Below are 11,110 nucleotides of genomic sequence, written 5' to 3' on the forward strand. Positions count from 1 at the left end.
TATCAATACCCATACATATGAGTCTGTTCTGTTTGGCTGTTTTCTCTGATACTGCACCAATGGCACACTATTGCTTATATATTTTGCTATCTAGTAAAACAAGTCCACACTGCCCTGCCCTGCCCCCATTTACTTCTTCCAAGAAAAATTCCAAAAAAGAACCTTGTTGGGATTTTTGTTTAGTATTGTGTTGACTTTGGGTATTACTTTGGAGAAAATGGCATCTTTAACATGGTGGGTCTTCTCATCTGTGCACACAGTAAACTGTTCACTTATTCAGGCCTTTTATGCTTGTCAGGGATATTATATCATTGACTCCACAAAGATTACACACTTTTTGTTGTTGGTATTGTTACATTTATTCCAAGATTGTTAGTATTTAATTGAAAAAACTTTCCTTCAACATTGTTCCCTTTCCTGATCTCATGCTCCTACTCTAATTCCCTAAATGGTCCATTTTTTGAATGACCAGTTTGAGATTGTTTCCCCCATTTCCACACTATTTACTTTGTTCCCATGCAATGTGACTTCCTTTTCCACCACTGTAAAAAGTTACTCTTTAAATTGTTATTGGTGATCCGTGAATTGCCAAATCCAATAATTTTTTCTCAGGTTTTATCTTCCTCAATTTCTCTATGTTGTTTCCTATGTCCACCTCCACATTTGTCCTCCATTTGTGTCCATGGCATTTTAGTCTCCTGGCTTTCCTTTTTGTTACACTCTCTTTGCCTCTTCTTTGGCTTATTTTTCTCCCTTTTTCTAAACATAATGTTCTTCTTGTGACCATCTTCTCTTTCTATGTGTTTTCTTCCTGTGCATTTCCAGAATGGTAGGAATTTCTATGTGCTTTCATTAGTGATATAAGAACTTGGCATATTGTAGGTGATGAATAAAGGCTTCTTAAACAAATGAATGACTCTAATGATAGCTTCTGAATTGTTGTAAACACCAATGTCAGGCAATTATTAATTATTGTTCAAATTTGAACTCTACTTGCCATTTTTGTGCTTCATTATGGGCTTGTACTTTCAGTCTTATTTCACTCTTATATCCGAATCAAACTAAGGTATTCACTATTTCCGTAATGTTGTCTTTGTTCCTGGTGTTTTCTCTATCTGGGATTCCTTCCATTTTTATTTGTTGATGTTCTATCTGTTAAAGTCATATCATCCGTCTTCTTTTCTTGGAAGTCTATTCTCATTCTTCTTGATTTGATGTCATCTTGTTCCCTTTGGAATCTTCCTACATACGGTTTGATTTCTGCTACTCTCCTTGCATTTGTATTCATTAATAAAATCTATCTTTAAGCAGACACAGATTAAAAAGAATGATAATTCCCAGTCTTGACAAGGACAAGAGAAAAGAGAGTCTCAAACATTGTTGGTAGGAATTTCTAGAGGATAATTTAGCAACATGTATCAAAGCATTAAAAATATAAATAGTCTTTGGCATAATAAATTCCATTTCTATGGATTTTTCCTAAGAAAAGTTTAAGTTTTGCAAATTTTGGCCTATCATGTAGTAGAAGACAATAAAACCAAAATAATCTTATAAAATAATCTTATAAAAGAATATTTCTTTACATCAGAAAATACTTAAGGTATGAAAAAGGCAGGACATAAAACAATTTTTTTCCAGTATAATGCCATTATTTTAGAGGGAGATGAATATACTTAGAAAATACTGGAAAGACCTTTAGCAAGATGTTAATAGTGGTATTGTGGGATTGTGGTTGATATAAATTTTTTAAATGTTAGGCTTTTCTGTATTTTCAAAATTGTCCTGTGTATGTATTATAATTTTTTTAAGTGGCAGGAAAATTGATGTTAACATTTAAGATGGACTGTGATGTATGCCACCTCAGATTCCTCCTCCTCTCTCCCCGCTGCGTCATCTGTTAGGACCTAAGCTGTCATCCCCCGCTGCTGGAGGTCCTGAAGGCTGGCCTATCCCAGCTGAGACCCCTTTCCCTCAACTCCAGCAATCGCCCTTTCCTGAAGCAAAGCTGCTGATGAAGAGAACTGCCTCTTCCTAGGTCACGCCCTGGTCCCACGGGTAGTCTGCATCCAGTGGCTGTATTTGTGGGGCTTTAAGGGCCTCACGCTCTTGCCCCAGTTTGAGAGAGTGTGGCAGAGCCATCTAGCTCCAGAGCTCCCTGTGCTGAAGTCTTTGTTGGAACTGCTTTGTATCCCATCTTACCCCTCTGTCCAGTCCTGCTTGCTTCACTCCCCAACAAGTGTCAATTCCAAGCGCACATAATAGTCAACTTCCCAGGTGGAAATTTCCATGTCAGTCTCCTTCCAGAGAAACTAACCTGGAACGTCTACTGTTTGCTCGGTGGGCACGTTACATCGATTGCTCCCAAAGAGCTTACAGTGAGATTTTAAGTCAATTATTGATATCTCTGTTTTGCAAAAGATGAAAATTATGTTCAAAATGAGTACATATTTAGTGCAAAGACACACTTACTAAATGTCACAGCCAAGTAAGTGATGTGTTTGGATATAAAGACCATGTTTTTTGCATTAAACCAAACAGCTCTCTCTAGTCAGTCTTGTGTTTTATTATATTTGTGCTTTTCTTGTTCTCCCTGGTAGATGGTGAATTCTTTGGCTGCAGGGATTTAGTCTTACTTATCTTTGAATCCCCTGCAGAATATTTCATGGTACCTTGCACATAATACATGCTACACGTTTATGGAATTGAACTAGTCAAGGTTTAAAATGTAGTTAGTTCTACTTCTGATCCACAAGAAATGGATTGCCTAGCAGGAAAAGAAAATTATAATGGTAAGATGTAGCTATTGTAATTCAATTTATGTTTCATGAGATAATTTCTGATAAAAAAGTGGTACTGATTTTCTTTTCCCCCTTCCTTAATATTACAAAACAAAATACTATTTTCCAAAACTTTGCGTTTAATTACTAAAGTAAGCAATTCAGTGAGGTGTAATAAACTTATATTGAACTTTAATGGCAGATATCATGGTCAATACCTTATATATCTGATTCAGACTCCTATGAAATCTTAAGTTATTTGAAAAAATAACCTCCTGAGTAGAAAAATGTAACAAGGAGATGGTTTTATTTTGAACACAAAAAATGAAAAAGTACATATATTAACAGAATTGAAGTTTTTGTGGCAGCAGACAGAAACTCCTGAATGAGATTTCCTGCACCCATGAGAATTTGCAATTGCAGGTTGAATTTTTCTTAAAAATAAAACCTGCCAGATTTATCATTTTAAAAATACAAAAAAATATGTCAATGATGGGTTGTGTTTTTAGGAGTAAATAGCTTTAGATCCAGCTTTATGTTTAGAGAAGGAAAGTTTGAAAATAAACTACAAAAGGCACACTGTGGAGAAAGTTTTCCTATTTGAATAAAGTTTATTATTCTTGTACTGCCAAAGAATCAGTGTGAAAGAATATTTCTAACTAAGTAAGGGTCAATAAAATTAAAAATTGTTAATGCTTGAAGGCTCTGGCCAAGGACATAATGAGTCCGTAGAGTGCGTTATTGGTAACTGACCCAAAACATGTTATTAAAGTGATCAGTACAATAACCTGGATGCTCTTCTGGTAGGTGAGGTATACAGCCACGGAGGTGGGATGATTTCAAGTGCCACCATCCCCATGAGTGGGTCTAAACACTGTGAGTTCTAAAATGCCACAGTGAGGAATTTATCACTTTGATTGACTGCTGTTTTCTATTAAAATACACATCTCCCTGAGATGATAATACTAATCAACTCTTTAAAATGTGTCTTTTATTGGAGTGAAGCACAGGAATAAAGGCCTGAAGGCGTAAAACATAACTTCAAAAATTGAATAAAATAGACCACAATTATAGTTGTATATAGTTCTGATCAATGTCGAACCTTAAGTCTGAAACCTAAAATCAGTCTAGCCTTCAGATAACTTACTTTCATCTGCCTCATTATATATTTTCCTTTTTTATTTAGCCTTATTCTAGATATTCTCTAAAATTTTCCTGTAAAATATAAGCAACCATCTCTAAGCCTAGAATATCAATTGTATAATATTTCTCTCTGTATTCTAATGATTCCTTTTGAAGAAATATTATGGTCTTTCAAAAAAAGCTGTACCCTCTTCTTTTCCTCTTTATTATAAAGTGCCAATAACAAGGACGTCCGAGAGTACATAGGTATTTATGTTAAAGTGATAGTGAACTGTTATGTACTTACAAATTCCATACACTTTCAAAGGACCACTATTGTGTTACCCCCATCCTGTTCCCAGCCTCACCCTATCAGGCTGTCTTTCCAGTTCTAAAATGAGATTCATGTTTTCTATAAAAAGTCTAGAATTTTTGAAATTTCTGTTTTATTGCTCCGTTAGAACATCTCAAATTCATGAACCATTTAGACTGGTAAGGCTCTTCTTTTAAAATTTCAAGTATCATCGGTCAAATACAGTTTTCTACTCATTTTAACTTGGTATAAATTATTTTAAGCAATTGATTGATCTGAATTCCTGCCTAAGATCACCCACTGAAAGACTAAGATTTTTAATTTGAGAGAAAGAAAGAACATGAAGGATGGAATGGTAAAAAGATGCTGGTGTGAAGTAGCATAGAAAACTGGGATAGGGTATAGAAAAAGACATGAGATAGTGTCAGACCCACTTCCTGTTCCAAAATTCTGTCTTAGATAGGTTTTGATTAAGATGAGAGAGATTCCAGCTTTTATCTCTCCTTGCTCATTGCTTTCTACTCCATTTTACCACTTCCTATCCTCATCCAAGTCAGGTGGACCCAACAGAAGACGAACTAAACCAAGTTTTGCTAGAAATAAATACAAACTACTTAATGGGTCTTGCAGGCTGGGTGGCATTTACGGTGCTGCTTTTGAGAAAAGATGCCTTTAAAAATCTGAACTGCAAACACATAGGAAGCATTTTACAGCCAACTGATTTCTAAGTCAGGCACTCCTCCATTTTAAGAGGAGAAAGCACCTACAAAAGTGGGCAGCTGCCTATCAGATAATTTAAACACCTGTCTCTACTGAGCAAGTAGAAAAGAGGAGTGAGCTCATTGATTTGACAGGCATAGCATCCCCATGTGGCAGGGTGGGCCAACTAAAGAGAGAAACGTGGGCTGGTAAATATTTAGTAATTATTTAGTGTGTAAAAACTTTAGCCATGGAAATATTTTCTCAATTTAAAATTATAAGTGTATTTTATTGGAGTTCCAATGATGTGTGTGCATTTGGGGATTAAAAAGTACAAAATGTACATACAGAAAATAAAATGAAACAGTGAAAACATTGCTCAACACACTCAGAAAAGCTGTATGGACACATTCTGTGAATTTTTAAATATATGTTATGTTCAGTGAGCCTTTATCTCTTATACCTCGTTCCCTTGTTAATTATACTCCCACCCCCCAAAAAGCGAGCCCCCTTCTCTTTCCCTTTTCTTAAAAGGCAGTTTTCCCTAGGAGAGTTCTGCACTTTATTTCTTCACCCCTCCACGTTTCTAGGGAGGATAATGTAAGAGAATGGTGGGGGTTTTTTTGTTTTTTCCTGCTCGAGCCATTAACTTTGTTAGAAGGACACCGAGTAAAATCAGTGGAGGTCTGCCCTTCCCAGCACGACCTCTGTCAAGGTTTTTTTTACGGCAAACTTTATGGTTGGTACAGTGAGGTTCAGAGTCTTAACTGTGACATTATGGAGCATATGGAAACTGAAACTTCCGAAGGAAACTTTCCACTCTAGTTTTTGGCAAAGAAAATAAGACTGAGAGGAGAGGGAGAATTAGATCATGACACATGTTATTTGGCAAAAGAGAAAGTTAAAGAAATAGGATGAAAAAAAAGCCTAGGAGACAAAATGCTGGCGTCACTTTTGTACCTACAACTCTCCTCTTTCTTTTAGCTGGCTTCAAAGCTAATTTCTTATTATTCTTACTCTCTTTATGTTCTTCAGTACTTCATACTTAATGAAACACATGTTGAAAGTCATTTAGTTATTTATTTTTCTAGGGAATTCTTCCTCCATTCTCAGAGCTTTCTCTGATATCCTTGTGGTTATTCAATCTACTTTGATTTTTAAGAATTTGACTAGGTTCCTGAAGGCAACAGATTGTCTTATTTCCAGCTTTCAGCTGTGCTCAATTTTTGGATTATTTAAAAGAAGGAATATTTTCTTCCCTTTTTGGTGCTTTCAAAGTGTATATAACAAATACCTTAAAAGCACAGAAACTAATGTTGTAACATATTAGCTAAGTTAAGTCTGGCAACAAGAAGGGAAACATAAAAACCTGGCCCCCTAAACACTAATAATTTCTTTCTGAATGAAATTACATATTCAAAAGGGTGAAATTATATCCTAACTATAGGACCAAGAGCAGAAAAAGAGTTGGTGTGTGCCCATATTTTAGGGGATATGAGAAATAGGAACTTGAGAAAACTTTTTTGTTTTGTCTTTATTATAGAAGAAAATAATTTTATATGTATTGAAAATTTCCCATTGGAATCATATTTTACATAATAGTACATAGAATGTATATGATGTCGATAAAGATCGGTCTATTAACATTTAATAAATAGAACTCCTGTGGCATTACAGAGTAAGGTATTATTGCTAGTGAAAATACAGAATTCAGAAAAAGTATGTAAATAGTCTCAAGATTCAGAAAGTTTCACTCAAAATTAATGAAAAATAGAACTGCATATTGGGAAGAAGTTCTGTAATTAAAACTATAAAATAAGAAAGATTATCTTGATGATCTTGGGTTAAAAATTACATTTTCATAAAATATTTTTATATGGTGTAGGTATCTACTTTTTTCTAATGAGAGCATATGCTTTAGCCTGAAAAACACATTTTTTTGTTATTGGATTCTCCCTTTTTTATGATTGTTATTAGATCAGCATTTATCTTTTATCATGATTTTCTTTTAAAAATTTATATAGATAGAATATTAATTCGTTATTATGATTTGATTTTTTTGACAAGTATATTTTTATAGGGAAGAAATCTGTGGATATGGCAAATGCATAAAACTATGGAAGGGAATATCAGCAATTCACCAAAATATATCTCCTCTTCTTCACAAGCATGGAGTTATACTACATTTCCCAGTCTCCCTTGCAGTTGGGCACAGCCATGTGATTGAGTTCTAATCAGTAGAAGGTGAGCAGAAGAGGCATATGTAACTTCCATTTATGGCTCATAAAATCCACCCCACGTGCCCTCTGCCATGCTCTTTTCTTCTTGCAGCCAATTGAGGTGGAGACAACCATGCAAACTTTGGAAGCCCCATGCTAAAGATGTCAGAGCATTCATCAGAGAAGTAAGTATTTTTTGATAATGTATGAGGTGTTAATGTATTTGAGTCTATTTGTTATATAAGCCTAACCTAACACTTATTAATAAAACTACCTCAAAATAAAATAGATACCCAGTTTCATATGATGCACAACCTTTCCATGAAAACATTTTCTTTATAAATACAATTAGGTTAAATTTTATGTTAACTTAATTTCAGTATTTTTTTCTCTTACTATTAGAACCACATATCATTGGACTTCTCTGATAATTTGCAGGGTTTTCTTCTAAATTAAACCAGTGGCCAAAGTAGGATTGTCTCCACTAGATGGATGTCATGAAGCAATAACTAGGTTAGGAACTTAGCAATAAGAAGACCACTTCTTACTGGACATGGTTTACATGACAATCTGATATGCATTACTGTATTTGTTCCATATAAAATTCTGCATGTAAGAAGAACAGGGGAAATGGAGGCCCAAAATTTGTCTGACTTTCCCTAGACTACAGTTAGAATGTAACGGAATCCAGTTGGAACTTGGACATTCTTTTGATAGCTATGCTAGGGGACTGGGTCAAAATAGAACAAAGAAAAACTTCCTAGAGCTGGGAGTATCTATGATTGTTCTAGATGAGAAAAATTAGGAAAAGTACTCATTAACAAAAGCTACATACAACTTGTCAAGTAGTACTATGCTAACTCTTCTATCTTTCTACATAAAATTGTAGACATTTAAATGTAAGGAACCTTACGGGTCATTCGTTTCAACATATTTTTCAAAACTTTTTCAAGTTCTATATCTGGTAAATGTAGTTTTCCTAATTGTCCATACTGCACCTGAATATTTATAGAGACAGTGTTATCACATCCTGCAAAGAGTTCATCCATTCCTTGTTCCACAATTCTCACTGTTGGAAATTTTACCTTACATTAATTGAAAACTACCTCCCTGGAGGTTTAAATGCTCAAAGCAATCAGATTTTCCTTTACTGTAGCTTCAACTCTGATGTGCTTCAAACCCTTTCTGACCACATTTGTTCCACCCTCTTCAGTTTGAAGATTAACCTCCCTGTGAGAGAAGAAAGAAATAAAATCACACTTGAGTGGCTAAGTTTCCTTGTCCTTGAATAACATCTTCAAGCAGGAGGACTATTTTTTGTTACTATCTTTATTTGTACATAGATTTTTTTTTTTAAGTTTGCTGTTTGTGTGACTCTTGAATAGGTCGAGGGGTTTCCTAATACTTATGAAAGGCAAACTGGAACCATTATTTTGATATCTTAATAAAATCAAATGATTCCTCTTTCATCTCCTCAAGTCATATGGTCATTCTTTCAATTGTGGCAAAAAGTAATGTATAATTGTTTTTTTCAAGGTGCACCAGACTTTGACATGATCTAGACCACATTTTCACATGACATCAAATTACTATCTCAGAATAAGTACTGCAGGTGTATGTATGGGCCTCTGTTTTTCCCATGGGACATATCAGTACATGCTGATTGAGCCTCAGGAGATCAGGGTCCTGATCCTGACGCTGGTGCTGTGTAAGAGTTCAGGGATCTTGGCATTCTCATTTGTGTCTCTTAAAGTCAGTGATCATTAGGCATTTAGTCTGTGCATTCTATGACTTCTTTTATCACTTTAAACTTTCCTAGTTATGTAGTGGCTCTTTTTATATGCTGAAATAATGTGTATGTATCAGTTTCCCTTTTAACTAACTAGAGCTCCAGTTATGTTGCTTCACAGATCAAGAACTCATCTGTTCTAATACAAGGCCTCACACTGTTTGTATTAAACATGCCTTTAATCATATATAACTTAATTTTCAACTCTTAATAAATTGTATTAACTTATGAAACCATCTTAGCGTATTACATACAGCTCTGAATTTCCCTGATCAAATAGCTAATAATCTGATACTAATTTCTATATTTCTTCTTAGCCATGACTGTTTTTTATTTAACACAAGGGAAATATGAAAATTCGCATTTCTATTATAGTTCACAGTTTATAATTGACCGTCATATCTATGTGACCATCCCCAAATGCTGTATATAATTAGAGCTGATCCTTGTGCTTAGAAGAAAAAATTGAAGCTTAGAAAGATTTTAAAAAAATGAAGAACTACCCATCCATCTTGTTGAACTATTTCCTGTTTTATAATAGTGGCTATAACACCATGTTCCAAGGATTGTTCTAAGTGCTCTAAGTATATTAACTCATTTAATCCTCATAACAGTCTGTGATGTATTTACTATTATTATCATCCCCATTTGACAGATTAAAAACTGGGCACAAAGTCACACTACCGTTAAATGGCAGAACTGAGTTTTGAACCCAGATGATCTGTCCGTAATGTCTGTAGTCTTATCTCCCTTGTGTTCACCTCACAAACATTTACTGAGATGGTGATTTGTGCAAAATGCTGTGTCATGTGCACTGAGAGCTATAGCAGCCAGTAAAGTATTTGAAGAGGTAAGCATGACATAATTAATGACAATGAAGCCAGTATATAAATGTCATGAACACTTTAATATTTTTGTTGTTGTATGTAGTGGGTAAAAAAGAATTCTGATCATAAATCTTGGAAACCCATTTGAAGGAGGTGAGGTTTGAATTGCCCTTTGCAGTCTGAGAAGGGCTGTGACAAGTGGAGACTAGGAAGAGCGTTCAGATAGGACAGGGTAAGCAGAGGCCTGGAAGGCGAGAGTGTGGGAGGTGAAGGGTGAAGTTCCCATGTAGCTGAACTTGAAGATGTAGGAAAAAAACAGAATTTCGAAAGAAAGAAATTTAGAAACTTGGTCTGTAGCCAAATTGTGGAGAGCCTTGAATGCTACTCTGAGAAAATTTTTGGACTTATTTAATATGCAGCCTGGGCCTAATAAAGATTTTTAAGGATATAGTTACATAATCAGGTAAGTTTTAGAATGATAGCTCTGAGAGTCGGGTACAGCTTAGTCGTAGAGTGTGTGCTTAGCACGCACAGGGTCCTGGGTTCAATCCCCAGTACCTCCATTTAAAAAAAAATAGAATGATAGATCTACCAGCAAAGTGTAAATGGGATTAACTTCAGAGGAAGATACGGCTGAGGGGAGGAAAACCAATTAGGATTCCAGTGGGGATCCTTTTACCAGAGAGAAAATATCTCCGAAATAGGATCAACAAACTTTGATTTATTATGGGAACAAATGGGGAAGACAAATAGGAGATTGCCTCACATTTTGCAGCTTGAATGGTGGAGAAGGTGTCCCTTTAATGAGAAGGGACACAGGAGGAGAAGAGGTTTGAAAAGGAAGATATGTTTAGTTTGGGGGTTTTTGTGGAAAAGTACAGCCTATAATAATCATTCCTGCTTTTGAATTGTAATAATCAACTTCAAAGAGTTTGGTTCTCTGCTTGTATTGAGATATAGCTATATATATATGTGTGTGTCTAGATTATTATAATTCTTTCCCATATTATGTAATCTCCCATATTGTACATGTGTGTTGGAGCTTTGGCTGCCTAGTTAACATGGAAATCTGCTCATCTTTGTATTAGAGATCTCTATAATAGTTCAGGTCATCTTTTACTATTTTCATTGGTTGTCCTATTTCTAAACTATGAGTCAATCTTTCTGTCAAATATTGATATAAATTTGAAATGATTGGTAAGTAGTCTCAATAGTTGGGTAATTTTGAAGTGTGGTAACATTCTAGTAAAAGAAAGTATTTATAGATATAAACGTTATGATAGTTTTCTTTCACATTATTCCTGCAGAAGCTCTAGTAACAGTTTTCTATGCTTCATACATTGTGTCAAAATTCTTCAGTTTCA

General features: G+C 35.0%; 1 long non-coding RNA gene across 1 annotated transcript; it reads right to left on the bottom strand.

The window, feature by feature from the left end:
* Positions 1 to 349: 349 nt before the first annotated feature.
* On the bottom strand, positions 350 to 9,964 carry LOC116665419. The gene is made up of 3 exons (XR_004322018.1): positions 9,953 to 9,964; positions 8,673 to 8,676; positions 350 to 655 (listed from the first exon to the last, which is right to left on the bottom strand). It is a non-coding gene; the product is annotated as an uncharacterized LOC116665419 (long non-coding RNA).
* Positions 9,965 to 11,110: the final 1,146 nt, after the last annotated feature.

Source organism: Camelus ferus, chromosome 8, assembly GCF_009834535.1.
Source record: "Camelus ferus isolate YT-003-E chromosome 8, BCGSAC_Cfer_1.0, whole genome shotgun sequence".
NCBI classification, from domain to species: domain Eukaryota; kingdom Metazoa; phylum Chordata; class Mammalia; order Artiodactyla; family Camelidae; genus Camelus; species Camelus ferus.